At 43.0% G+C, this 22,915-nt stretch overlaps 1 protein-coding gene across 9 annotated transcripts in view; it reads left to right on the plus strand.

Annotated features, from left to right (window-relative positions):
* LOC137346547 (protein CASP-like) overlaps positions 1-22,915 on the plus strand; it is a 734,295-nt gene that overhangs the window by 391,068 nt on the left and 320,312 nt on the right. Inside the window, exon 1 of one of the 9 annotated variants that reach the window (XM_068010030.1) lies at positions 18,369-18,420. The exons of the other annotated variants lie outside the window; for them this stretch is intronic. The gene's annotated coding sequence lies outside the window, so the exon portion shown is untranslated. Of the gene's footprint in view, positions 1-18,368; positions 18,421-22,915 lie in introns of those variants that run through there. 9 annotated transcript variants of the gene reach the window in all.

The raw sequence follows: 22,915 nt of genomic DNA on the forward strand, positions 1-22,915 counted from the left end.
AACTGCAAAGGTTAGAAATGTCATAGGATTGAAGCGGAGGTGGGGGGGGGGGGGCAGAGAACAAAAGGAAATTTGTGTGATAGGACAGAGGGCAGGAGAGATTAACTGACGAGGAGGTCACAGGGCAAAGGCAAAGGGAGTGTGCTAGTGGTGTGGTGAAAGACAAACCAAGTTTAAGGCAGGCACATGGTTAAAAAAAACGATAAAACAAAATAAAATAATAACAAAGGGCCAGTTATACTCTGAAATTATTGAAGTCAATGTTCAGTGTGGAAGGCTGTAGACTGTCCAATTAGAAAATGAGGTGCTGTTCCTCGAGCTTGCGTTGATGTTCACTGGAACACTGCAGCAGGCCAAGGACAGAAATGTGGGCATAAGAGCAGGGGGGTATGTTGAAATGGCAAGCAACCAGAAGCTCGGGGTCATGCTTGTGGACAGAGTGGAGGTGTTCCACAAAGCGATCACCCAATCTGCATTTGGTCTCCCCAGTGTAGAGGCAACAGCTTGTGAGCAGCGAATACAGTATGCTAAATTGAAACAAGTACAAGTAAATCGCTGCTTCAACTGGAAGGAGTGTTTGGGGCCTTGGATGGTGAGGAGAGAGGAGGTAAAAGGGTAGGTATTACACCTCCTGTGATTGCACGGGAAGGGGACGAGATGTCGGGGGTAATGGAAGAGTGGACCAAGGTGTCATAGAGTGAACAATCCCTTCAGAATGCTGACGGGGAGGAGAGGGGAGGGGAAGATGCGTTTGGTGGTGGCATCACGCTGGAGGTGGCAGAAATGTCAGAGGATGATCCTTTGGATGTATAGGCTGGTGGGGTGGAAAGTGAGAACTAGGGGAACCCTGTCACGGTTCTAGGAGGGAGGGGAAGGGGTGAGGGCAGAAGTGTGGGAAATGGGTCGGATATGGTTGAGGGCCCTGTCAACCACAGTTGGGGGTGGGGGGAGTCCTTCGTTGAGGAAAAAGCAAGACTTATCAGAAGCGCTGTTGTGGAAGGTTGCATCATCAGAACAGATAGACGGCGAAGGAGATACTGGGAGAATGGAATGTAGTCCTTACAGGAAGCAGGGTGTGAGGAAGTGTAGTCGAGGTAGCTGTGGGAGTCGGTGGGCTTATGATGAATATTAGTAGACAGTCTATCCCCAGAGATGGAGGCAGAGAATTCGAGGAAGGGAAGGGAAGTGTCGGAAATGGACTAAGTAAAAGTGAGAGAAGTGGAAATTGGAAGCAAAATTGATGAAATTTTCCAGTTCGGGGCGAGAGCAGGAAATGGCACTGATACAGTCATCAATGTATTGGAAAAAGAGTTCCCAAAATCTACAAACCGGACTATCCTGGTAGACCTATTGCTTCAACCTGTCTTTGCTCCACTGAACTTAATTCTTATGTTTACTATCTTTTCTTCCTGGTCCAGTCTCTTCCCACTTACATCCGTGACTCTTCTGATGCCCTACGCTTTTTCAACAATTTCCAGTTTCCTGGCCCTAACCGCCTCCTCTTCACTATGGACGTCCAGTCTCTCTACACCTCCATCCCCCACCAGGATAGTCTGAGGGCTCTCTGCTTTTTCCTTGAACAGAGGCCCAACCAGTCCCCATCCACCGCCACCACCTTCCTCCACCTGGCTGAACTTATTTCACCTTCAACTCTACTCATTTCCTTCAAATAATAGGTGCTGGTATGAGTATATGCATGGGTATATGGTTATGCCTGTCTTTTTGTGAGGTATGTTGAACATTCCTTGTTCCAGTCCTACGCAGTCCCTCTCCCCCAACTCTTTTTTTCCGGTACATTGGTGACTGTATCGGTGCCGTTTCCTGCTCCCACCCCCCGAGCTGGAAAATTTTATCAACTTTGCTTCCAATTCCACCCTTCTCTCATTTTTACCTGGTCCATCTCTGACACTTCCATTCCATTCCTCGACTTTTCTGTTTCCATCTCTGGGGATAGACTGTCTACTAATATTCATTATAAGCCCACCGACTCCCACAGCTAACTCAACTACACTTCCTCACACCCTGTTTCCTGTAAGGACTCCATTCCATTCTCCCAGTTTCTCCATCTCTGATGCATCTGTTCTGATGATGCAACCTTCCACAACAGCACTTCTGATATGTCTTCCTTTTTCCTCAACCAAGGATTCATCCCCCATTGTGGTTGTCAGGGCCCTCAACCATGTCCGACCCATTTCCCACATATCTGCTCTCATCCCTTCCCCTCCCTCCCAGAACCATGACAGGGTTCCCCTTGTTGTCACTTGCCACCCCACCAGCCTATACATCCAAAGGATCGTCCTCCGCTATTTCTGCCACCTCCAGCGTGATGCCACCACCAAGCGCATCTTCCCCGCCCCTCCCCTGTCAGCGTTCCCAAGGGATTACCCCCGACACCTCGTCCCCTTCCCATGCAATCGGAGGTGGTGTAATACCTGCTCTTTTACCTCCTCTCTCCCCGCCATCCAAGGCCCCAAACACTCCTTCCAGTTGAAGCAGCGATTTACTTGTACTTCCTTTAATTTAGTATACTATGTTTGCTGCTCGCAATGTGATCGCCTCTACATTGGGGAGAACAAACTCAAATTGGGTGACCGCTTTGTGGAACGGCTCCGCTCAGTCCGCAAACATACCCCGAGCTTCCGGTTGCTTGCCATTTCAACATGCCCTCCTGCTCCCATGCCCATGTTTCTGTCCTTGGCCTGCTGCAGTGTTCCAGTGAACATCAACGCAAGCTCGAGGAACAGCACCTCATTTTCTGATTAGGCACACTACAACCTTCCAAACTGAACAGTGAGTTCAGTAATTTCAGAGTATAACTCATACTTTTTTATTTTTATTTTATTTTGTTTCATAATTTTTTACCATGTGCCTGTCTTAAACTTGGTTTTTCATGTTTGTGCTTTTGGGCAGAACTGTTCATTATTCTGTCATTAACACTTTCTCTGCACTCATGCTTTGTCTTTCACCACACCACTAGCACACTCCCTTTGTCTTTATCCTGTGACCTCCTTGTCAGTTAATGTCTCCTGCCCTCTGCCCTATCTCGCAAATTTCCTTTTGATCTCTCCTCCCGCCCCCCCCCCCCCCCCCACCCCCACCACCCCACTTCACTTGCCTATGACATTTCTAACCTTTGCCAGTTCTGATGAAAAGTCACAAACCTGAAACATTAACTCTGCTTCTCTCCCCACAGATGCTGCCAGACCTGTTGAGTATTTGCAGCACTTTCTGTTTCTATATCTGAGAGATTGGGCACACTGTGTACACTCAGGCTGCAGAAATCCCAGCGTGGTAGCTTAAGGTCAAAATATAAACTTCAATATCAGGCTTTTGTGAAAGGCTGAAACCCTCATGCACATAAAAGACAACTTTATGGACAAGTTTGATCATGTTTTGAGAGCTATGTAATTTTCTTCATGTTCTTATGAAGTTTAAAGTCTTATTTTGGATGTCACAAATTTTAGTTGCTTGGGGTGCGAAAAGTATTGTTTTGTTTTGAGTGATTTAATAGCTTTTCTTGGTTAGCACTCTGCTGTTCTAATAAATTAATATAGAAGTGAAACTCAGTGAATACATATATATGCACAGTTGCTCAAGAACCAAATTGTTTTAAATTTGCAACACGCGCCCAGCTTAAGCGTTCTTGCATCAGTTTCCCTAAGTGCTGTAACCCCAACCCTGTTTAATATTGTTGCGCCAAACTGCACCTCACTCCCTAGGAATACATATCCTCAAACAGAAGGGTTTAACACCACTGGTACCCACTACCAATCTTCAAGTGTAACTGTTGACATTTATTGATAATTACAGTGAAAATACTGTTTGTACTTCAGATAACAGCAAAATCACTACTGGGAATTCGCAGGTATGACTGGGAATGGGATTTCAGTTGTTCAAGTGGTTTCAGCACATTTGCTAAAAACAATTAATTCAAAACCCATTCCTGGTGACGGACAGAAGCACAGCCTCAGATTCGAGACGAGGCAAGTGGCAATGTGGATCAGAGAGGGCAAAAGCAAGGAGGAGTATCATTATGAGCTATGCCCGATTGTATTGGCATGAGATAGTTGATGCTGTAAAGAGCACTTGCATCAGAGATGGAGATCATTGGGAGGTAAATACAAGATTGGAAAGATTGTAAGCATGACAGGCAGAGATTACAGACATGCATAACAGGGAATATAAACCTATGCTACCAACAAGACTTTTAATATATTACTAGCAAATCTCCCATTATAGAATGCACTTTTCCATAAGGATGGGATCATAATATGATGGAGCACACTATTATTTTGCAAAAGTGTAAGTATTTGACTTATTCGAAAATTTACTTGCTGCTCAATCACTGGGTGACTTCACAGGTTTGGGAATATATTGCTGTTCCTTCACGTCACTGGGTCAAAATCCTGGAACTCCCTGCCCGACAGCACTGTGGGTATCTTACACCACATGGACTGCAGTGATTCAAGAAGGCAGCTCACCACCACCTTCTCAAGGGCAATTAGTGATGGACAATAAATATCGCCTTGCCAGCAACGACCACATCCCATGAATGAATAAAAAAATGTTACAGCTATTCTGGCTTCAGTATCTTGTGTTCCTGGAGAATTCCTTTATATATTTTTTTTTCAGTGACATAGATATGTACGGGTGACACTTTTAGACTGTAATTGATAAAGATGCTCACCAGGTTGGCATCCTTCCATCTACAAAAGATGATGGACATTCAGCAAACAATCCATTTAGGTGGGGTGTCTTCTCTTGGTGCACCTTTGCTGATGGCTGCGATGGCCAATCCTTGAGAGGCAGATTCTGCCACAAATGTTGCAAATGAAGCTGCAAAGCGGTGCTGTGAATTGTTGCTTTTGACGTTAGCACCTGCTGCCAAGCTGCTTTTGCAGCTGGGTGGAGTGGTAGTGCACACCAGTCCACAGGATGTGTCGCCATTTCCCTCTTTCGCCAGCTAGTGACTCCCAGATGCAATAGTCAACATTCAGGGCCTTCATGTCATGCTTGCAAGCACCCTTGAAACGGAGCTTCGGGCACCCCACCAGTTGTCTGGACCCAGCTACCTCACTCACCATACAGAAGGTCCTTGGGTCCGTGACCATCTTCCATTCTGGGTAGGGGTTCGATTCACTGAAGCTGTTTGATTAGTGCCGACACACTTGGGAACTCTGCCTTTGAGAGTACTGACACCTTTATGATTTTTTTTCCTGCCAGGTTATACCTATAGAGCGCTGCAGACAGTGAAGATAGAAATTGTTAAGTTTCTTTTCCTGGTAGTTGTAAGTGACCCATGTTCCACAGCCATACAGCAAGGTGCTGAGAACACAGATCTTATAAACCATTAGCTTGGTCCTTAGGGTCAGCTTAGTATTATCCCATGCGCGTTTTGCAAGTTGGCCAAAGGTGGTAGCTGCTTTCCTTATGCATGTATCGAGCTTTGCATCAAGGGACAGATTGTCTGTCACCATGGACTCAAGGTATCAGAATTTGCTAGCCACTTCCAGTGGGGTGTTATTTTGTGTGATTGGGGCGGAGATGCAACACCTTGTCCCATGACCATGTTTTTTTTGACATTTATAGTCAAGGAGAACAGGTTACAGGCATGGGAGATACAGTCCATGAGTCTTTGTAGCTGAGTTTCTGTGTGAGCGACTAGCGCAGCATCATCATTGTAGTGGCCTTCTCTGATCATGACTTGATGTGTTTCTGTCTTCGCTTTCAGCCTTGATAGATTGTAGAACTGGACGTCTGACCTAGCGTGCAAGTAGACTCCTTCCATATCTGTAGGGAAGGTGACGGTCAGAAGCATGGATTAGAAGATGCCAAACACAGTGGTGGCTAGGACACAACTCTGTTTCACTTCACTCCGAAACTGTCGGAGATGCTCATCATCCATTTTAATAGTAATTTAGATATTCTGTTGATGGCTAGAATCCATCTATGTGAAACTATCACCCTGCTTAGGTCTTCACTCAGTCATCTTGCTGAAATGTATATGTGCTATTCACTCTGGTATGGCTTTATTTCTTAATATCCCTTGCACAAATCACGTCCTTCCAAATTGGATACTGCATAGCTCATTGGCTCAAGATGCCCGTTAAACTCTGGATTTCAATCCAAGATCTAGCTTAGATTCATGTCATGTAACCCATTATCGTTGAACCATGTTGTATGCTCAGAATAGCGATGTGATGTGCTTCAGTAATAATATCCAGTCTATTCCTGATTCAAAGAATTAAAAATCAATTCAAATTGAAATTGTACAAAAATCCATGCTATGCAAGAATAATTGGTTAGTTAGAACCTCTTCATTCAAATGGTTGGTTCATTCAAATTTTAAAGTTCCACCCTGAATGATTGCTGACCATTGAAATCCGCTTGATTTGAATTCATCCTGGTTTGAACAGGCCACAACAACTAACCTTCCTGGGCTATCTGATCTCCTCTTGCTGGAAAAGGTGAATGAAATTACTGAAGTATTTAGGGGCTGCCATGCAATCAAGCCCAGGGCCACATATGAGGGGGCAAGCAACACTCCCACAGAAAGGATCGGCACTGGACGCGCAATAATATTTCTCAACATTCTTTTCTTGATATAAGCCTGAAGCCGTCTTTAAAGTCAATGAAATGGCCTTTTTTTTTACATAAGCAGCACACTAATGCTCAGCAATAAAAAAAAAATGCATGGATGGGAAAAAATTGCTGAGCAGCAAATTAGCATCATAGATGGCCTAGAATAACTGGAGGAAAGGATAGCTGCTGCTGATTGGAAGTCCTGAACCCCCTGATGTTATGATGCTATCCTGTCTGTAACCTACAGAAATACCAAAAAAGTTTTTCTAACTGGCCTTTTCTGAGGAGCACCTGTGTCACAGGAGCATGGCTGCAAAAGGCAGAAGTTTCTTTAATAGTGAGACCTATGTGAAGTGCCAGTGCCGGAAGCAGAGTGTATTGCAAATTGGTCTTGCCACTGAATTCAGAATTCAGTGCATCACTGGACACAGTCAAGGAGCTGACACAGGCATCAGCAACCAACTCTGAAGCTGTGAATCTCTGAACGCTGATGTTCTATGTCGCAACTGCTAGCAAACATGAGCTTTGAAACCAGGGTCAGTGTTGATGAGGAAGCCCTGATGTCCATATTGCTGATCATGGAAATGGTTGATATAAAAACAGAAAAATTTTGGAAATGCACAGCAGGTCAATTCGAATTTGTAAAGAGAAAAAACAGATGTGCAGGAAGTGTCTGCAGCTGCAAAAACTTGAGCTCTGTGTTTTGGAACTCAAGCAGAGGTTGAGGTCACTGTGGTGCATCTGCGAAGCTGAAAACTACGTGGATAGCACATTTAACAAAGTGGTCACACTGCAGATTAAGAGCGTGCAGACAGACAGGGAATGGGTAACCGCTAGGCAGTCTAGAAAGACCAGGTAGGTAGTGCAGGAGTCCTCTGAGTCTATGTCACTATGTCTAACCAGTTTTCCGTTTTGGATACTGCTGAGGGCGATGGTCCATCAGAGGAATGTAGCAAGCACCAAGTTTGTGGCACCACAGGTGGCTCAGCTGCACAGGTGTGTGGTGGGTGGGTGGGGTGGGAAGAAGAGTGGAAGTGCAATAGTGGTAGGCGATTTGATAGGGGAACAGACAGGCGTTTCGGTGGCCGTAGACATCACTCCAGGATGGTATGTTGCCTCCCTGGTGCCAGGGTCAAGGATGTCACGGAATGGCTGTAGGATATTCTTTTGGGGGAGGGTGAACAGCCAGAAGTCGTGGTCCACATTGCCACCAATGACAAGGGTAGAAAGAGGGATGAAGTCCTGAAAGCAGAATTTAGGGAGCTAGGAAGGAGATTGAAAAGCAGGACATCCAAGGCAGTAATCTCAGGATTACTCTGAGTACCACATGCTAGTGAGTATAGAAATAGGAAGATTGAGCAAATGAATACATGGCTGGCAAAATGGTGTAGGAGGGAGGGCTTTAAATTCCTGGGGCATTGGGACCGGTTCTGGGGCAGGTGGGACCTGCGCAAGATGGACTGGTTACACCTTATCAGGACCGGGACTAATATCCTCATGGGAGATTTGCTAGTGCTATTGGGGAAGGTTTGAACTAGCTTGTCAGGGGCTTGGGAACCTGCGAGGGAATTCAGATAGGAGAAAAACAAAGCTGGTTTTGGGAAGTAAAAAAAAACTGTGAGTGAAAGTGGAAAGCACCAGAAACAAATGCTAGAGCCAATCAGGGTCAAAATGCAGAATAGTGTTAAAAAGGCAGAATTAAAGGCATTCGATCTGAATGCACACAGCTGAATATTGAAGGATATTCGATACTTAGGAAGGACTGGCAAAAAGGAAAAGGAAATGGGGTAGTGCTGATAATAAGAGATGGGATCAGTGCATTAGAGAGGGAGAGGATCTTCGATTGGAAGAACAGGATGTAGAATCCGTTTGGGTGGAGCTAAGAAACAACAAGGAGCAACAATTATTGTTAGGAGTGGCTTACAGGCCACCAAACAGTAGTGTTAATGTGGGGCATGGTATAAATCAGAAAATTAGAAGTGCATGTAGCAAGGGTAATGCAGTAATCATGGTGATTTCAATCTCTATATAGACTGGGTGATGCTGTGGAAGAATTATTCCTGGAATATGTCCGAGATGGTTTTCTGGAGCAATATGTTGAGGAACCAACAAGGGAACAGCCTATTTTGGATCTAGTATTATGCAGTGAGAAAGGGTTAATTAATAATCTGGTAACAGAACCTTTAGGGAAAAGTGACCATAGTATGATAGAATTTTCCATGAAGTTTGAAAAAGATGTAGTTCAATCTGAAACTAGGGTCTTAAATCTAAACAAGGGTAATTATGAAGGTATGAGGAGCAAGTTGGCCACGGTGGATTGGAAAAATACATTAAAAGGTTTGATGGTAGATAGGCAATGGCTAGTATTTAACGAATTAATGCATGGTTTTCAAAAAACGTACATTCCTGTAAGGCAAAAGAACCCAATAGGAAAAGCGAGTCAGCCATGGCTAACAAGGGAAGTTAAAGCTAGTATTAGATCAAAGGGGGAAGGCATATAAAGTTGCCAAAAAAGTTGTAAGCCAGAGGATTGGGAGAAATTTAGAATCCAGCAAAGAAGGACCAAGAAATTGATGAAGAGAGAATAGAATATGAATGTAAACTAGCAAGAAATATAAATACAGATTGTAAAAGCTTCTATAGGTATGTAAAAAAGAAAAAAATGGCAAAGACAGATGTGGGTCCATTACAGGCAGAGACAGGAGAATTTATAATGGAAAATAGAGAATTGGCAGAGAAGCTAAATAATTTCTTTTGTCTCTGTCTTCATGGAGGACGTTTCAAGAAGTCACCCTGAAATACATGAGATCCAAGAGTCTAATGAGAATGAGGAACTGTAAGAAATTAGGATTAGTAAAAAAGTAGTATTGGAGGAATTAATGGGACTGAATGTTGACGAATCCCCGGGGTCCCGATGATCTTCACCCTAGATTGTTGAAAGAGATGGCGACAGATATAGTGGATCATCGTTCAAAATTCTATAAATACTGCAATGGTGCCTGCAGATTGGAAGTTTGCAAATGTAACCCCACTGTTTAAGAAAGGAGGGAGAGAGAAAATGGGGAACTACAGACCTGTTAGCCTGATGTTGGTAGTAGAGAAAATACTAGAATTTATTATAAAGGATCTGATTACTAGACACTTAGAAAACAGTGATCTGATTGGGCAGAGTCAACATGGATTTATGAAGGGGACATCATGTTTGCCAAACTTGTTTTTTGAGGATGTTACTAGCACAGTGGATAAGGGGAAACCAGTGGATGTGTGTTATGAGTGCTTCCTTTTTTTGTTAAAGTATGAGAATTTGTGTGTTAAAACTGAAAAAAGATTCCATAGATGCTGGAACTTAGTGTTTTGTTAAAAGAGGTCATCAGAGCGACTTTTGGACTGAGCTTGTAAACAACAGTTACTGGAAGAATCAAGGAGTGCTAAAAGCAAGCCCTTACCGGAAGTCACCTGTCTTCAGATAATTACCCAGCAGGGGTTTTTTTTGACTTGGAAAGATGTTTACAAAGAAGTTACAGGTCAAGATTTTTAGGGGTCAGGAGGCTTGACTCCTGAGATGTTTTTGATTTTGCTTTGAACAGGCAGTTGGGATATGGACAATAATTTGAAAAGACAGTTGGAGAAAACTTGCCAAGGGAGCAAGCGCCAACTCAGTCAGTTCCAGCTCTTTGAAAAGCCTGCCAGTTTTCCATTTCTTTTAGAAACTCTGAGAAGCAAGTGTAAGAAATAAACGGAAACTGTTGCTGCATTTTTCCTGGTAAGCCTGCCCAAACTGATCTTTAATGTTATCGGGCAAGAACTGTTCTAGGCAGATCCCAGTGATGGCTGTCTCTGCATAGTTGGGACGCCAAACCAAAACAAAGGACATCTGACATCTTTCCATATCTTCTCTTTTTTTCTTCAATAATTAGCAAGTATCTGGTCAAAGTAGTCTTTTTGTCTGTTTTTTTTTGTAATAGAGTTCTAAAGAGTACATCTCTTTATTTTTTCGGTTAACCGGTGTATGTATGGATGTGTGTGTGTGTGTGTCTGAGAGGGGCTAAGCTAAAAAGGGAACTTTTATATTTCAATCTGTGTGTTTATGCTTTGCTTTGTTACTGGTTTAAGACTTGTTTTATAATAAACTGATCATTTTGTTGTTTATTAAAGAAACCTGGTTGGTGTATTTTAAAATGCCTGTTTATTTTCAGTCTTTAGTTCTGATGAAGGGATATGCACCTGAAACATCATAGTCTGCTGCCTCATCAGTACGTTTCCAGCATCTTTTTATATTTCAGATTTCCAACATTTGTAGTTTTCCCCTTTTATTTGATGGAATATAATGTGGAAATATGTGAGGTTATCCACTTTGGTAGGAGGAACAGATGTGTAGAGTATTGCTTAAATGGTAAGAGATTAGAAGGTGTAGATGTACAAAGGAACCTGGATATCCTTGTCAATAAGTCACTGAAAGCTAACATGCAGGTGCAGCAAGCAATTAGGAAGGCTAATGATATGTTAGCCTTCATCGTACGAGGATTTGAGTACAGGAGTAGTGAAGTGTTGCTTCAATTGTGTAGAATCTTGATTAGACCTCACCTGGAGTACTGTATGCAGTTTTGTTCCCCTTAACTTAGGAAGGATATTATTGCCATAGAGGGAATGCAACTAAGATTCACCATACTTGTTCCCGAGATGGCAGGATTGTCCTATGAAGAGAGATTGGGGAAACCGGGCTTGTATTCTCTCGAGTTTTGAAGAATGAGAGGTGATCTCATTGAAACCTACAAAATACTTAAAGGGATAGACAGGGTAGAGTCATAGAGAGATACAGCACTGAAACAAGCCCTTCGGCCCACCGAGTCTGTGCCGACCAACAACCACCCACTTATACTAATCCTACATTAATCCCATATTCCCTTGCATCCTTCACTCAATTCTCCTACCACCTACCTACAATAGGGGCAATTTATAATGGCCAATTTACCTATCAACCTGCAAGTCTTTGGCTGTGGGAGGAAACAGGAGCACCCGGCGGAAACTCACGCGCTCACAGGGAGAACTTGCAAACTCTGCACAGGCAGTACCCAGAACCGAACCGGGTTACTGGAGCTGTGAGGCTGAGGTGCTAGCCACTGTGCCGCAGCTAAAATGCTTTCCCAGTTTGGGGAGTCTGGAACTGGGGCAACAATTTCAAAATAAGGGGAAGCCTTAGGACAGAGATGAGGAGACATTTTTTTTACTCAGAGGGTTGTGAATTTTTGGAATTCTCTACCCCAGAGGGCTGTGGAAGCTCAGTCTTTGAGTATGTTTAAAGCAGAGATTGACAGATGTCTCAATACAAGTGACATAAGGGAATATGGGGATAGTGTGGAAAAAGGCATTGAAGTGTATGATCAGCCGCGATCATATTGAATGGTAGGCTCAATGGACTGAATGGCCTACTGCTACTCCTATGTTCCTACCTGTCCAGCCATTTTCAGAGATCTGTGGACATGCACTCCAAAGTCCCTCTGTTCATCTACACTTCTGAGTATCCTACCACTTATTGTGTATTCCCTTGCCTTGTTAGCCTTCCCCAAATGCATTACCCCACACTTCTCCAGATTGAATTCCATTTGCCACTGTTTCACCTTCCTAACTGGTCCATTGATATATTCCTGCAATCTGTAGCTTTCTTCTTCATTAAGCACTATGCGGTCACTTTTTGTATCGTCTGAAATCTTCTGAATCATACCCATAACATTCAAGCCCAAATCATTGATATATACTTCAGAAAGCAAGGGACCTAGTACTGACTCCTGCAGAACCCCACTGGAAACAGCCTTCCAGGCACAAAAACACCCATCGACCATTGCCCTCTGCTTCCTGCCTCTTGAGCAATTTTGGATCCAACATGCCACTTTGCCTTGGATCCCATGGGCTTTTTACTTTTGTGACCAGTCTGCCATGTGGGACCTTATCGAAAACCTTGCTAAAAATCCATATAGACAGCATCGTGCACGACCCTCATCGACCCACTTTGTTGGGTCCTGAAAAAATTCAATCATGTTGGTCAGGCACGACCTTCCCTTAACAAATCTGTGCTGGCGATCTTTGGTTAATCTGCCTTTATCAATGCAGGTTTATCCTGTCCCTCAAAATTTTTTGCTATAATTGTTTTACTACTGAGGTTAGGCTCACTGGCCTGTAATTACTCGGTTTATCCCTTCCTCACTTTTTTAACCATGGTACAATGTTAGTTGCCCTCCCGTCCTCTGGCACCACACCTGTAGACAGAGAGGATTGAAAAACGATGGTCAGAACCTCCACTATTTCTTCTGTTGCTTCCCTTATCAGCCTAGGATACATTTTATTTGGGCTTGGGGATATATCCACTTTCAAAAATGTTAAACACCTATTACTACTTCTCTAACTGTTAATTTTATCTAATATTTCATAGTCCTTCTCCAAGTATAGAACCATATTAATGTCCTCCACCTCCATACATAGGTTGCCCTTATGGTCCCTAATAGACCCTACTCTTTCTTTAGTTATCCTCTTTTTAAAAAATTCATTCATTCATGGGATGTGGGCGTCACTGGCTATGCCAGCATTTATTGCCCATCCCTAATTGCCCTTGAGCAGGTGGTGGTGAGCTGCCCTCTTGAACAGCTGCAGTCCATGTGAGGTAGGTACATCCACAGTGCTGTTAGGAAGGGAGTTCCAGGATTTAGACCCAGCGACAGTGAAGGAACGGCGATATAGTTCCAAGTCAGGATGGTGTGTGACTTGGATGGCAACTTGCAGGTGGTGATGTTACCATGCAGGTGGTGATGTTACCATGCACCTGCTGCTCTTGTCCTTCGAGGTGGTAGAGGTCGCGAGTTTGGAAGGTGCTGTCTAAGGAGCCTTGGTGCGTTGCTGCATTTCATCTTGTAGATGGTACACACTGCTGCCACTGTGCATCGGTGGTGGAGGGAGTGAATGTTTGTGGATGGTGTGCCAATCAAGCGGGCTGCTTTGTTCTGGATGGTGTCGAGCTTCTTGAATGTTGTTGGAGCTGCACCCATCCAGACAAGTGGAGAGTGTTCCATCACACTCCTGACTTGTGCCTTGTAGATGGTGGACAGGCTTTGGGGAGTCAGGAGATGAGTTACTCGCCGCAGGATTCCCAGCATCTAACCTGCTCTTGTAGCCACGGTATTTATATGGCTACTCCAGTTCAGTTTCTGGTCAATGGTAGCCCTTAGGATGTTGATAGTGGGGGATTCAGCAATGATAATGCCATTGAATGTCAAGGGGAGATGGTTAGATTCTCTCTTGTTGGAGATGGTCATTGCCTGGCACTTGTGTGGCGCAAATGTTACTTGCCACTTATCAGCCAAAACCTGGATATTGTCCAGGTCTTGCTGCATTTCTACACGGACTGCTTCAGTATTTGAGGAGTTGCGTATGGTGCTGAACATTGTGCAATCATCAGCGAACATCCCCACTTCTGACCTCGTGATTGAAGGAAGGTCATTGATGAAGCAGCTGAAGATGGCTGGGGGCAGGACACTACCCTGAGGAACTCCTGCAGTGATGTCCTGGAGCTCAGATGATTGACCTCCAACAACCACAGCCATCTTCCTTTGCGCTAGGTATGACTCCAACCAGCAGAGAATTTTCCCTCTGATTCCCGTTGACACCAGTTTTGCGAGGGTTCCTTGATGCCATACTTGGTCAAATGCTGCCTTGATGTCAAGGGCAGTCACTCTCACCTCACCTCTTGAGTTCAGCTCTTTTGTCCATGTTAGAACCAAGGCTGTAATGAGGTCAGGAGCTGAGTGGCCCTGGCGGAACCCAAACTGAGCTTCACTGAGCAGGTTATTGCTAAGCAAGTGCTGCTTGATGGCACTGTTGATGACACCTTCCATCACTTTACTGATGATTGAGAGTAGACTGATGGGGTGGTAATTGGCCGGGTTGGACCTGTCCTGCTTTTTGTGTACGGGACATACCTGGGCAATTTTCCACATTGCCGGGTAGATGCCAGTGTTGTAGCTGTACTGGAACAGTTTGGCTAGGGGTGCGACAAGCTCTGGAGCACAGGTCTTCAGTACTATTGCCGGAATATTGTCAGGACCGATAGCCTTTGCAGTATCTAGTGCCTTCAGTTGTTTCTTAATATCACGCGGAGTGAATCGAATTGGCTGAAGTCTGGCATCTGTCATGCTGGGGACTTCAGAAGGGAGCCGAGATGGATCATCAACTCGGCACTTCTGGCTGAAGATTGTTGCAAATGCTTCAGCTTTATCTTTCGCACTGATGTGCTGGGCTCCCCCATCATCGAGGATGGGGATATTTGTGGAGCCACCTCCTCCAGTTGGTTGTTCAATTGTCCACCACCATTCACGGCTGAATGTGGCAGGACTGCAGAGCTTAGATCTGTTCCGTTGGTTATGGGATCGCTTAGCTCTGTCTATTGCATGCTGCTTATGCAGTTTGGCATGCAAGTAGTCTGGGGTTGTAGCTTCACCAGGTTGACGCCTCATTTTGAGGTATGCCTAGTGCTGCTCCTGGCATGCCATCCTGCACTCCTCATTGAACCAGGGATGGTCTCCTGGCTTGATGGTAATGGTAGAGTGGGGGATATGCCAGGCCATGAGGTTACAAATTGTGGTTGAGTACAATTCTGCTGCTGCTGATGGCCCACAGCGCCTTATGGATGCCCAGATTTGCATTGCTAGATCTGTTTGAAATCTATCCCCTTTATCACGGTGATAGTGCCACACAACACATTGGATGGCATCCTCAATGTGAAGGTGGGACTTCGTCTCCACAATGACTGTGCGGTGATCGCTCCTACCAATTCAGTTATGGACAGAAGCATCTGCGGCAGGCAGATAGGTAAGGACAAGGTCAAGTATGTTTTTCCCTCGTGTTGGTTCCCCCACCACCTGCCGCATACCCAGTCTAGCAGCTTTGTTCTTTAGTACTTGGCTAGTTTGGTCAGTAGTGGTGCTACCGAGCCACTCTTGGTGATGGACTTTGAAGTCCCCCACCCAGAGTACATTTTGTACCCTTGCCACCCTCAGTGCTTTCTCCAAGTGGTGTTCAACATGGAGGAGTACTGACTCATCAGCTGAGGGAGGGCGGTAGGTGGTAACCAGTACGAAGTTACCTTGCCCATGTTTGTCCTGATGCCATGAGACTTCATGGGGTCCGGAGTCAATGTTGTGGACTCCCAGGGCAACTCCCTCCCTCCTGTAGACCACTGTCCCACCACCTCTGCTGGGTCTGTCCTGCCGGTGGGACAGGACATACCCAGGGATAGTGATTGCAGTGTCTGGGACATTGTCTGTAAGGTATGATTCCGTGAGTATGACTATGTCAGGCTGTTGCTTGACTAGTCTGTGAGACAGCTCTCCCAACTTTGGCACAAGCCCCCAGATGTTAGTATGGAGGACTTTGCAGGGTCAACAGGGCTGAGTTTGCCGTTGTTGTTTCTGGTGCCTAGGTCGATGCCGGATGGTCCGTCCGGTTTCCTTCCTTTTTCCTTCCTTTTTATTGACTTCTTAGCGGTTAGGTACAACTGAGTGGCTTGCTAGGCCATTTCAGAGGACATGTAAGAGTTAACCACATTGCTGTGGGTCTGGAGTCACATGTCGGCCAGACCAGGTAACGACAGCAGATTTCCTTCCCTAAAGTACATTAGTGAAGCAGATGGGTTTTTACAACAATCGACATGGTCATCATTAGACGAGCTTTTAATTCCAGATTTATTAATTGAGTTCAAATTCCACCTTGTGCTGTGGTGGGATTTGAACCCATGTTTCCGGATCAATACTCTGGGTTACTAGTCCAGTGATAATACCACTACGCCACCGCCCTTTATGTTTTTATGAAAAATCTTTTGAGTTGTTGATTTTAATTGCCAATATTTTTTCATGCCCTCTCTTTGCTTTTCTAATTTCCTGTTCAATTTCATCACAACACTTTTTATATTCCTGTAAGTTTTCTGCAATATTGAGCCCTTGGTATCCGTCATACGTTTCCCTTTCTTTTTTATCCTCTCCTTTAAGCCCCATGACATCCGGGGGGCTCTGGATTTGATAGGGAACATATGTGCTCTGAACCCTCACTATCTCTTCCTTGAATGCCTCCCACTGATCTGGCACTGATTTACTGTCAAGTAACTGTTTTCATTCTACTTGAGCTAAATCCCATCTCAGCTCAATAAAATTAACTTTTACCCAATTGAGAGTTTTTATTCCTGGTTTGTCTTTGTCCTTTTCCATAACTACCCTAGATCTAACTGAGTTATGATCACTTCCACCAAAATATTCCCCAACCGATACCTCCTCCACCTCCCTATCTTCATTCCCTAAAACTAAGTCCAGAACCATCCCTCTCTTGTTGGGCTTGCTGCATATAGGCTAAGAAAGTTCTCTTGAATGCATTTTAAGAATTCTGCTCCCTCTGTGCCTTTCACACTAATTATCGTTCCTGCTTTTTTTTTAGATTTCATTATTACTTTGTATAAACTTTTCTGCTCCCTGAGTACTGCATTTTTATCTTTTTTTTGTACTCTGATCTTTTCTTAATCCCCTTTATCTATAGGTTAACGTTATATCCACCCAACCTTTCCCCACCTTTAAATAGTTTGAAGTCCTTTCTACAGTCTTGTTCATCCTTGAGTTAACTGGAGTAGATGATAAATTGCACTTTGAAGCAGGCTTTCACACCACCAATCTTAAGTCAGTATAATTTGAGTTATCTTTCTATTCTAAATTCCATAAATGATCATTTGAAGACAAACTATGCATTGACATTTTTTCTATGTTGAGTAGTGCAGTAGGTGTAATAGATACTTCTGGCATTACTTTATATTGTGTGATTTTGAATGCAGTTTGTAAATGGATGCTAGAATGATATTTATTTGGTGATTAAATTTTTGTTTTATATTTGTTTCACTCACTTTGTGAAGGCTGGGATACATTATATTTCTCATAGCTCCCTTGTCCTTTGAGATCCTTGTCTACATTTTCCTGTATATCTTTATTCTCATTCTCACTCATTTGTAGTTTTCAGTGCCTTTCCTTGACTTCTTTCTGACTTTTTGTATGTTTCATCTGGTCTGTCTCAGTGCTTTAATTTGTTACAAGATTTGCAAATACTTAATGAATGAAATATCCTCAGGATAAAAAATGCCATCTCAAACATTTCTTGGCTACCAGCCTATTCCTTGAAGTTAAATTATGATTATTTTTCAAATCAAATAAATGCTATAATCCCATAGGACATTTTGCAAATTCTCACTTAGCCACTGAATACGATGTATTTTAAGGCAGGTTCATTCAATTTGGTAGTGTTGAGGCAGTCACATAGGTAAACAATGAATTTGGCAGTACAGGCTGACACATAGACAAATGCTGAACTTGTTGGAATGAGGCCTGTTACATGAATAAACGCTGAATTCATTTGCAGTGGAGCAAAATTAAATCTGCACCTTGGAGGTGGGCAATTTTATATAATAAGTTAAAAAAAAAATATTTTTCTGATTTTCAGGCAGCTCTGAAATTCCTTTTCTTGGAATATTCATCAAGTAGTAACAAGGGAACCTGTTCATAGGGGTCAGCCAGTGTAACTTGATGACTGGGCAGTACATTGTGTGAGACAGCAGTATGGGCTGACTAGCTATTTTTTCATTAACAGATGCTTTAACTACTGAGATTGGAAACTCTCCAAGTGAGGAATCACATATGTAAAGCTCTGTGCTTCATTCATGACATTGCTCACAATGAGTCCGAGAAGGTGTTGGACCAGGGACACTGACTCATTGCCATTGGGGGCATATCTGGTAAAACTGGGACTAAGGTCTCGAATCTGGTAGGACTGGGATTCTGTCTCTGAGTTTATCATTATTTTAAATGTGGTCCCAGGGTCTGTCAGAACTTGGAGGTGGGAAGGGGAGGGGGTGTGTGGGGGTAATCCCAAGGGCCCAAGAAGACTGGTTAGGGAAATTGCATCAACACTGGGGTAGGTCTTGGTATCTGGATTCACTGGAACAGGGCCCCAGGATCTAGGAGCATTGGGGTGGGAGGTCTCAGAGCCTAATTGCATTAGGAATCGTTCTAGGATTTTGGGAGGATTGGGCTGGAAACCTAGGGGCTTGTGAACACTGAGAGGAAATCCTAGGATCACCTGTGTGGAGCAAGAACTTCGGGTCCAACAGGATTGAGACGTGTGCTATGGAACATTGTGGGGCAAGAGTCTGGCAGGGTTTGGTTACTGGAATCTAGTGGTAACATGGCGAGCAGTGCACAGCACCCTTGTGGGAGAAGGGGACTCAGGAGAATGGCTTCCATACTGACCTTTAGCCCCTTTTCTAACCATCAGGTCCCCATTTCCCAGCGTGTTCATACCCACCAGCCACTATCCTCAGCCCCATTTGCACTGTCAGGTATTCCACTGATATTGTCCAGCTGGTTGCTGTCAATATGTTCCTGTTTTTAAGCATTTAAGGTATACTTTCTGCTTGAAATTAATGGATGGAAAATCCCAAGTTCCTTTGCACCAGCAAGATACAAGTAAAAAATTTGCTCTTTGTGCACATTTAGTGATTTACCCATAAACATAAATTTCTATAAACAATATGAAAGGATGGGATAGGATAACCAGAAGCAGACAGTTTCAAGTAGTTAATGGGTCTAGAACAAAAGGCTGTATTTACAAGATTAGATGAAGGACATTTAGAATAGAGAGCAGGAGAGATCGCTTCACACAGAATTATGGGGCCCTGAAATTCACTTCTGTAGTTGGTAGTTGAAGTAGAAACAATGTCGACATTCAATATTAGATTGCATAGGTGGATGAAGGAGAACGAGGTGAATGGATATGAGATTATGCTGGATAAATGTGATGAGGTGGTTGGACCAAATGGACTGTTTGCGTATTGTAACTTCTGTGTGTTTCTATGTAATATCGTATGATTAGATGTCCTGAGGCAAAGCTCATGGTGAGTCAAAGCGTTTGCTGTTTTATAACAAGTTTTAATGCCAAGTAGGGGAGCAACATCTAGGCTACTGCCTTATAGCAAATGAATAAGTCCACGTCATTTTTATTAAAATGTGTTCTGGGATTTTTATTGGTATTTGCAGATTGAGTTGCACAACTCTACACTATTCTGTGAAAACCATAAATGAGTGCCCAGCTATTTAATATTTATCCCGTACAAATTTTCATCCTGTCCCAGAACTACTAATTAAATTCCAGAGAAAATGAATTCGAATCCCACCCTGGCAGTTTGAGAATTTGATTTCAATTTCAAGAAAATCTGGAAATGAAAAGCTAGTTATTAGTAAAAGTGACCATGAAGCTATTGGATTGTTGAAAAAACCCAACTAGTTCATTAATTTTCTTTAGGGAAGAAAACCTGCCATCCTTACCCAGTTTGGCTTATATGTAACTCCAATGTGGTTGAATCTTAACTGCACTCTGAAGTGACCTAGGAAGCCATTCAATATCAAGTTATTATGAAGAATAACCAGCATTGTGGGAATGCTTTTGCCATGTGGACTGCAGCAGTTCAAGAAGGCCCACTGCCTTTTTAGTGCTGAGAATACAAAGTAAGATGGAATGCAAAATGCACCAATTGGAAGCAGTACTGGAGAAGAGAAATGACATTTAACTGCATCTTGGAACAATCCTACACTTGGGTAGCAAGCAATTGGTGAAATCCTGAAATTTTGTAGTGGTGGCCAGGTTGCCCTGAGCTCTCTTGGCATTGCAGGAATGATTCTGGGGTTTAGTATCACTGGGGGAATAGTGCGATGCTTGGGCAAAACTGGCAGGAGACAGTATTATAGCAGGGCAGCTGGAGTTTGGCAGCATGTACATATCTAAAAGGCAAAAGAACTGATTGTGTAGTTGAGTAGCGATGATCAACAAAGAAGGTGAGTATAAAACTAAAAGGAAAGGCTTATACAAAGGCAAAAAAAAGCAGAAATTCCTCCACTCTAAGAAAGCTATGAAAAGTAACAAATGGATGTTAAAGAAGGAAAGAAATACTTGCGTTTATATAGCGCTTCTCTCAACCTCAGGACGATCCTACGTGCTTTACAGCCAATGATATACTTTTGAACTGTTAAACTAAGAAAGTAATGAAGTGCAAAAAGGAGTATAAAAAAACTTGCAAGGGATTTCAAAGCTAAAAGCAAAAACTGTCTATAAATATATTAATAGCAAGAGAGTGGTATGGAGGAATGAAAGTCCATTAAAGACCAATGCAGCTGAGACCATAATGAATAATAAAGAAACGATAGACTTGTTAAATTAGTACTTTATATCTGTTTTCACACTAGAGGAAGAGGATGAAATACGAACGGTACAAGGGAACCAAAAAATAAGCCAATGAAAAGAACGTATTGGATTTGATATGTTAAAAAAATGGTAATAGAAAAATACTGGGACTGACGATAGAGAAATCTTTATGACCTGATGATTTCACTCCAGGGTATTAAAAGAAACAGGTTGGGGGCATTGCAGATACATTAGTCATAATTTTCTAAAGCTTTCTAGATTTGGAAATTGTGCCTTTGGATAGAAAAATTGCAAATGTCATTCCATTATTTAAGGGAGGGAGATTGGCATAGGGCAAATAAGATTGGAGAAATTAATGCGTGGCTCAAAGACTGGTGTGGTAGAAGTGGGTTCCGGTTTCTGGGGAAAGTGTTGGCTGTACTGTTGGGACGGTCTACACCTGAACCATGCTGGGGCCGGTGTTCTCACGAGCCGCATAACTAGGGAAGCAGAGAGGCTTTAAACTGAATAGTGGTGGAAAGGGATCAAATTTGGGAAGATATTGTAAATCCAGGAGTAGAGACAAGGTAAGAGAGAAAGATATTAATATGGGAAATGATAAACAGACTGTGACAGGAAGGGACAGAGCATACAAATCTAAGAGTAAATCAACAGATAAGGCTAGAGGTTACAAAAATAATAAAAGGACAAAGCTAAAGGCTCTGTATCTGAATGAATGTAGCATTCGAAACAAAACAGATGAACTGAGAGCACAAATAGAAATAAATAAGTATGATCTGATAGCCATTATAGAGACATGGCTGCAGGGTGACATAGATTGGGACCTGAATATTGAAGGGTATATGGTATTGAGGAAGGACAGGAAACTAGGAAAAGGTGGAGGGGTAGCTCTGTCAATTAATGATGGTAATAGCGCAATATGGAGGGATGACCTAAGTTCAGGAGACGAGGATGCAGAAAGTTTGGGTGGAGATGAGAAATCATTAAGGCAAGAAGTCACTTGTGGGAGTGGTGTACAGCCCACCTAATATTAACCACAGTGTAGGACGGGGTATAAAAGAAGAAATAATGGCAGCTTGTCAGAAACATAGAGCGATAATTTTGGGGGATTTTAACCTATATACAAACTGGAAAATTCAGATGGGCAGAGGTAGCCTAGATGAGGAGTACTAGAATGTTTTCGGGATAATTTCTTGTAACAATATGTTCTGGAGCCAATCAGAGAGCAGGCTATACTAGACCTGGTATTGTGCAACAAGAAGGATTAATTAATGACCTCATAGGTAAGGCACCCCTAGGTAGCAGCGATTATAATATAATTAATTTTACATTCAGTTTGAGGGAGAGAAGAGTGGGTCCAAGACTAGTATTTTAAATAAATAAGGGCACTTATGAGGGCATGAAAGCAGAGCTAGCTAAAGTGAACTGGCAAATCAGGTTAAGGGATAGGTCAATAGAGATGCAGTGGCAAACATTTAAGATACACAGAATAGATACATTACTACGAGAAAGAAAAATTCCAAGGGTGGGACCCGCCATCCGTGGTTAATTAAAACAGTTAAAGATATTATCAAACTTAAAGAAAAAGCCTATAATTGCGCAAAGATGGGAGGCAGGTCAGAAGATTGGACAGAATATCAAAACAGCAAAGAATGACTAAAAGATTGATAAGGAAGGTAAAATTAGAGTACAAGAGAAAGCTAGCTAGAAATATAAAGACAGACAGTAAGAGTTTCTATAGATATTTAAAAAAGAAAAGCATTAACAAAGTGAGCGTTGGTCCTACATAAAGTGAATCTGGGGAATTAATAATGGATAATAAGGAGATGGCAGATGAATTGACAGGTATTTTGCATCGGTCTTCACTGTTGAGGATACAAGTAACATCCCAGTATTAGCTGTAAGTCAAGAAATAGAAGGGAGGATGGAACTCAAGAAAATTACAATCACCAGGGAAATGGTACTGAACAAATTGTTGGAACTGCAGGCTGACAGGTCCCCGGGTCCTGATTCACGTTAAAAGAACTGGCTAGTGAGATAGTTTTAATTTTCCAAAATTTCC

This window comes from Heterodontus francisci, chromosome 30, assembly GCF_036365525.1.
Source record: "Heterodontus francisci isolate sHetFra1 chromosome 30, sHetFra1.hap1, whole genome shotgun sequence".
Classification (NCBI taxonomy): domain Eukaryota; kingdom Metazoa; phylum Chordata; class Chondrichthyes; order Heterodontiformes; family Heterodontidae; genus Heterodontus; species Heterodontus francisci.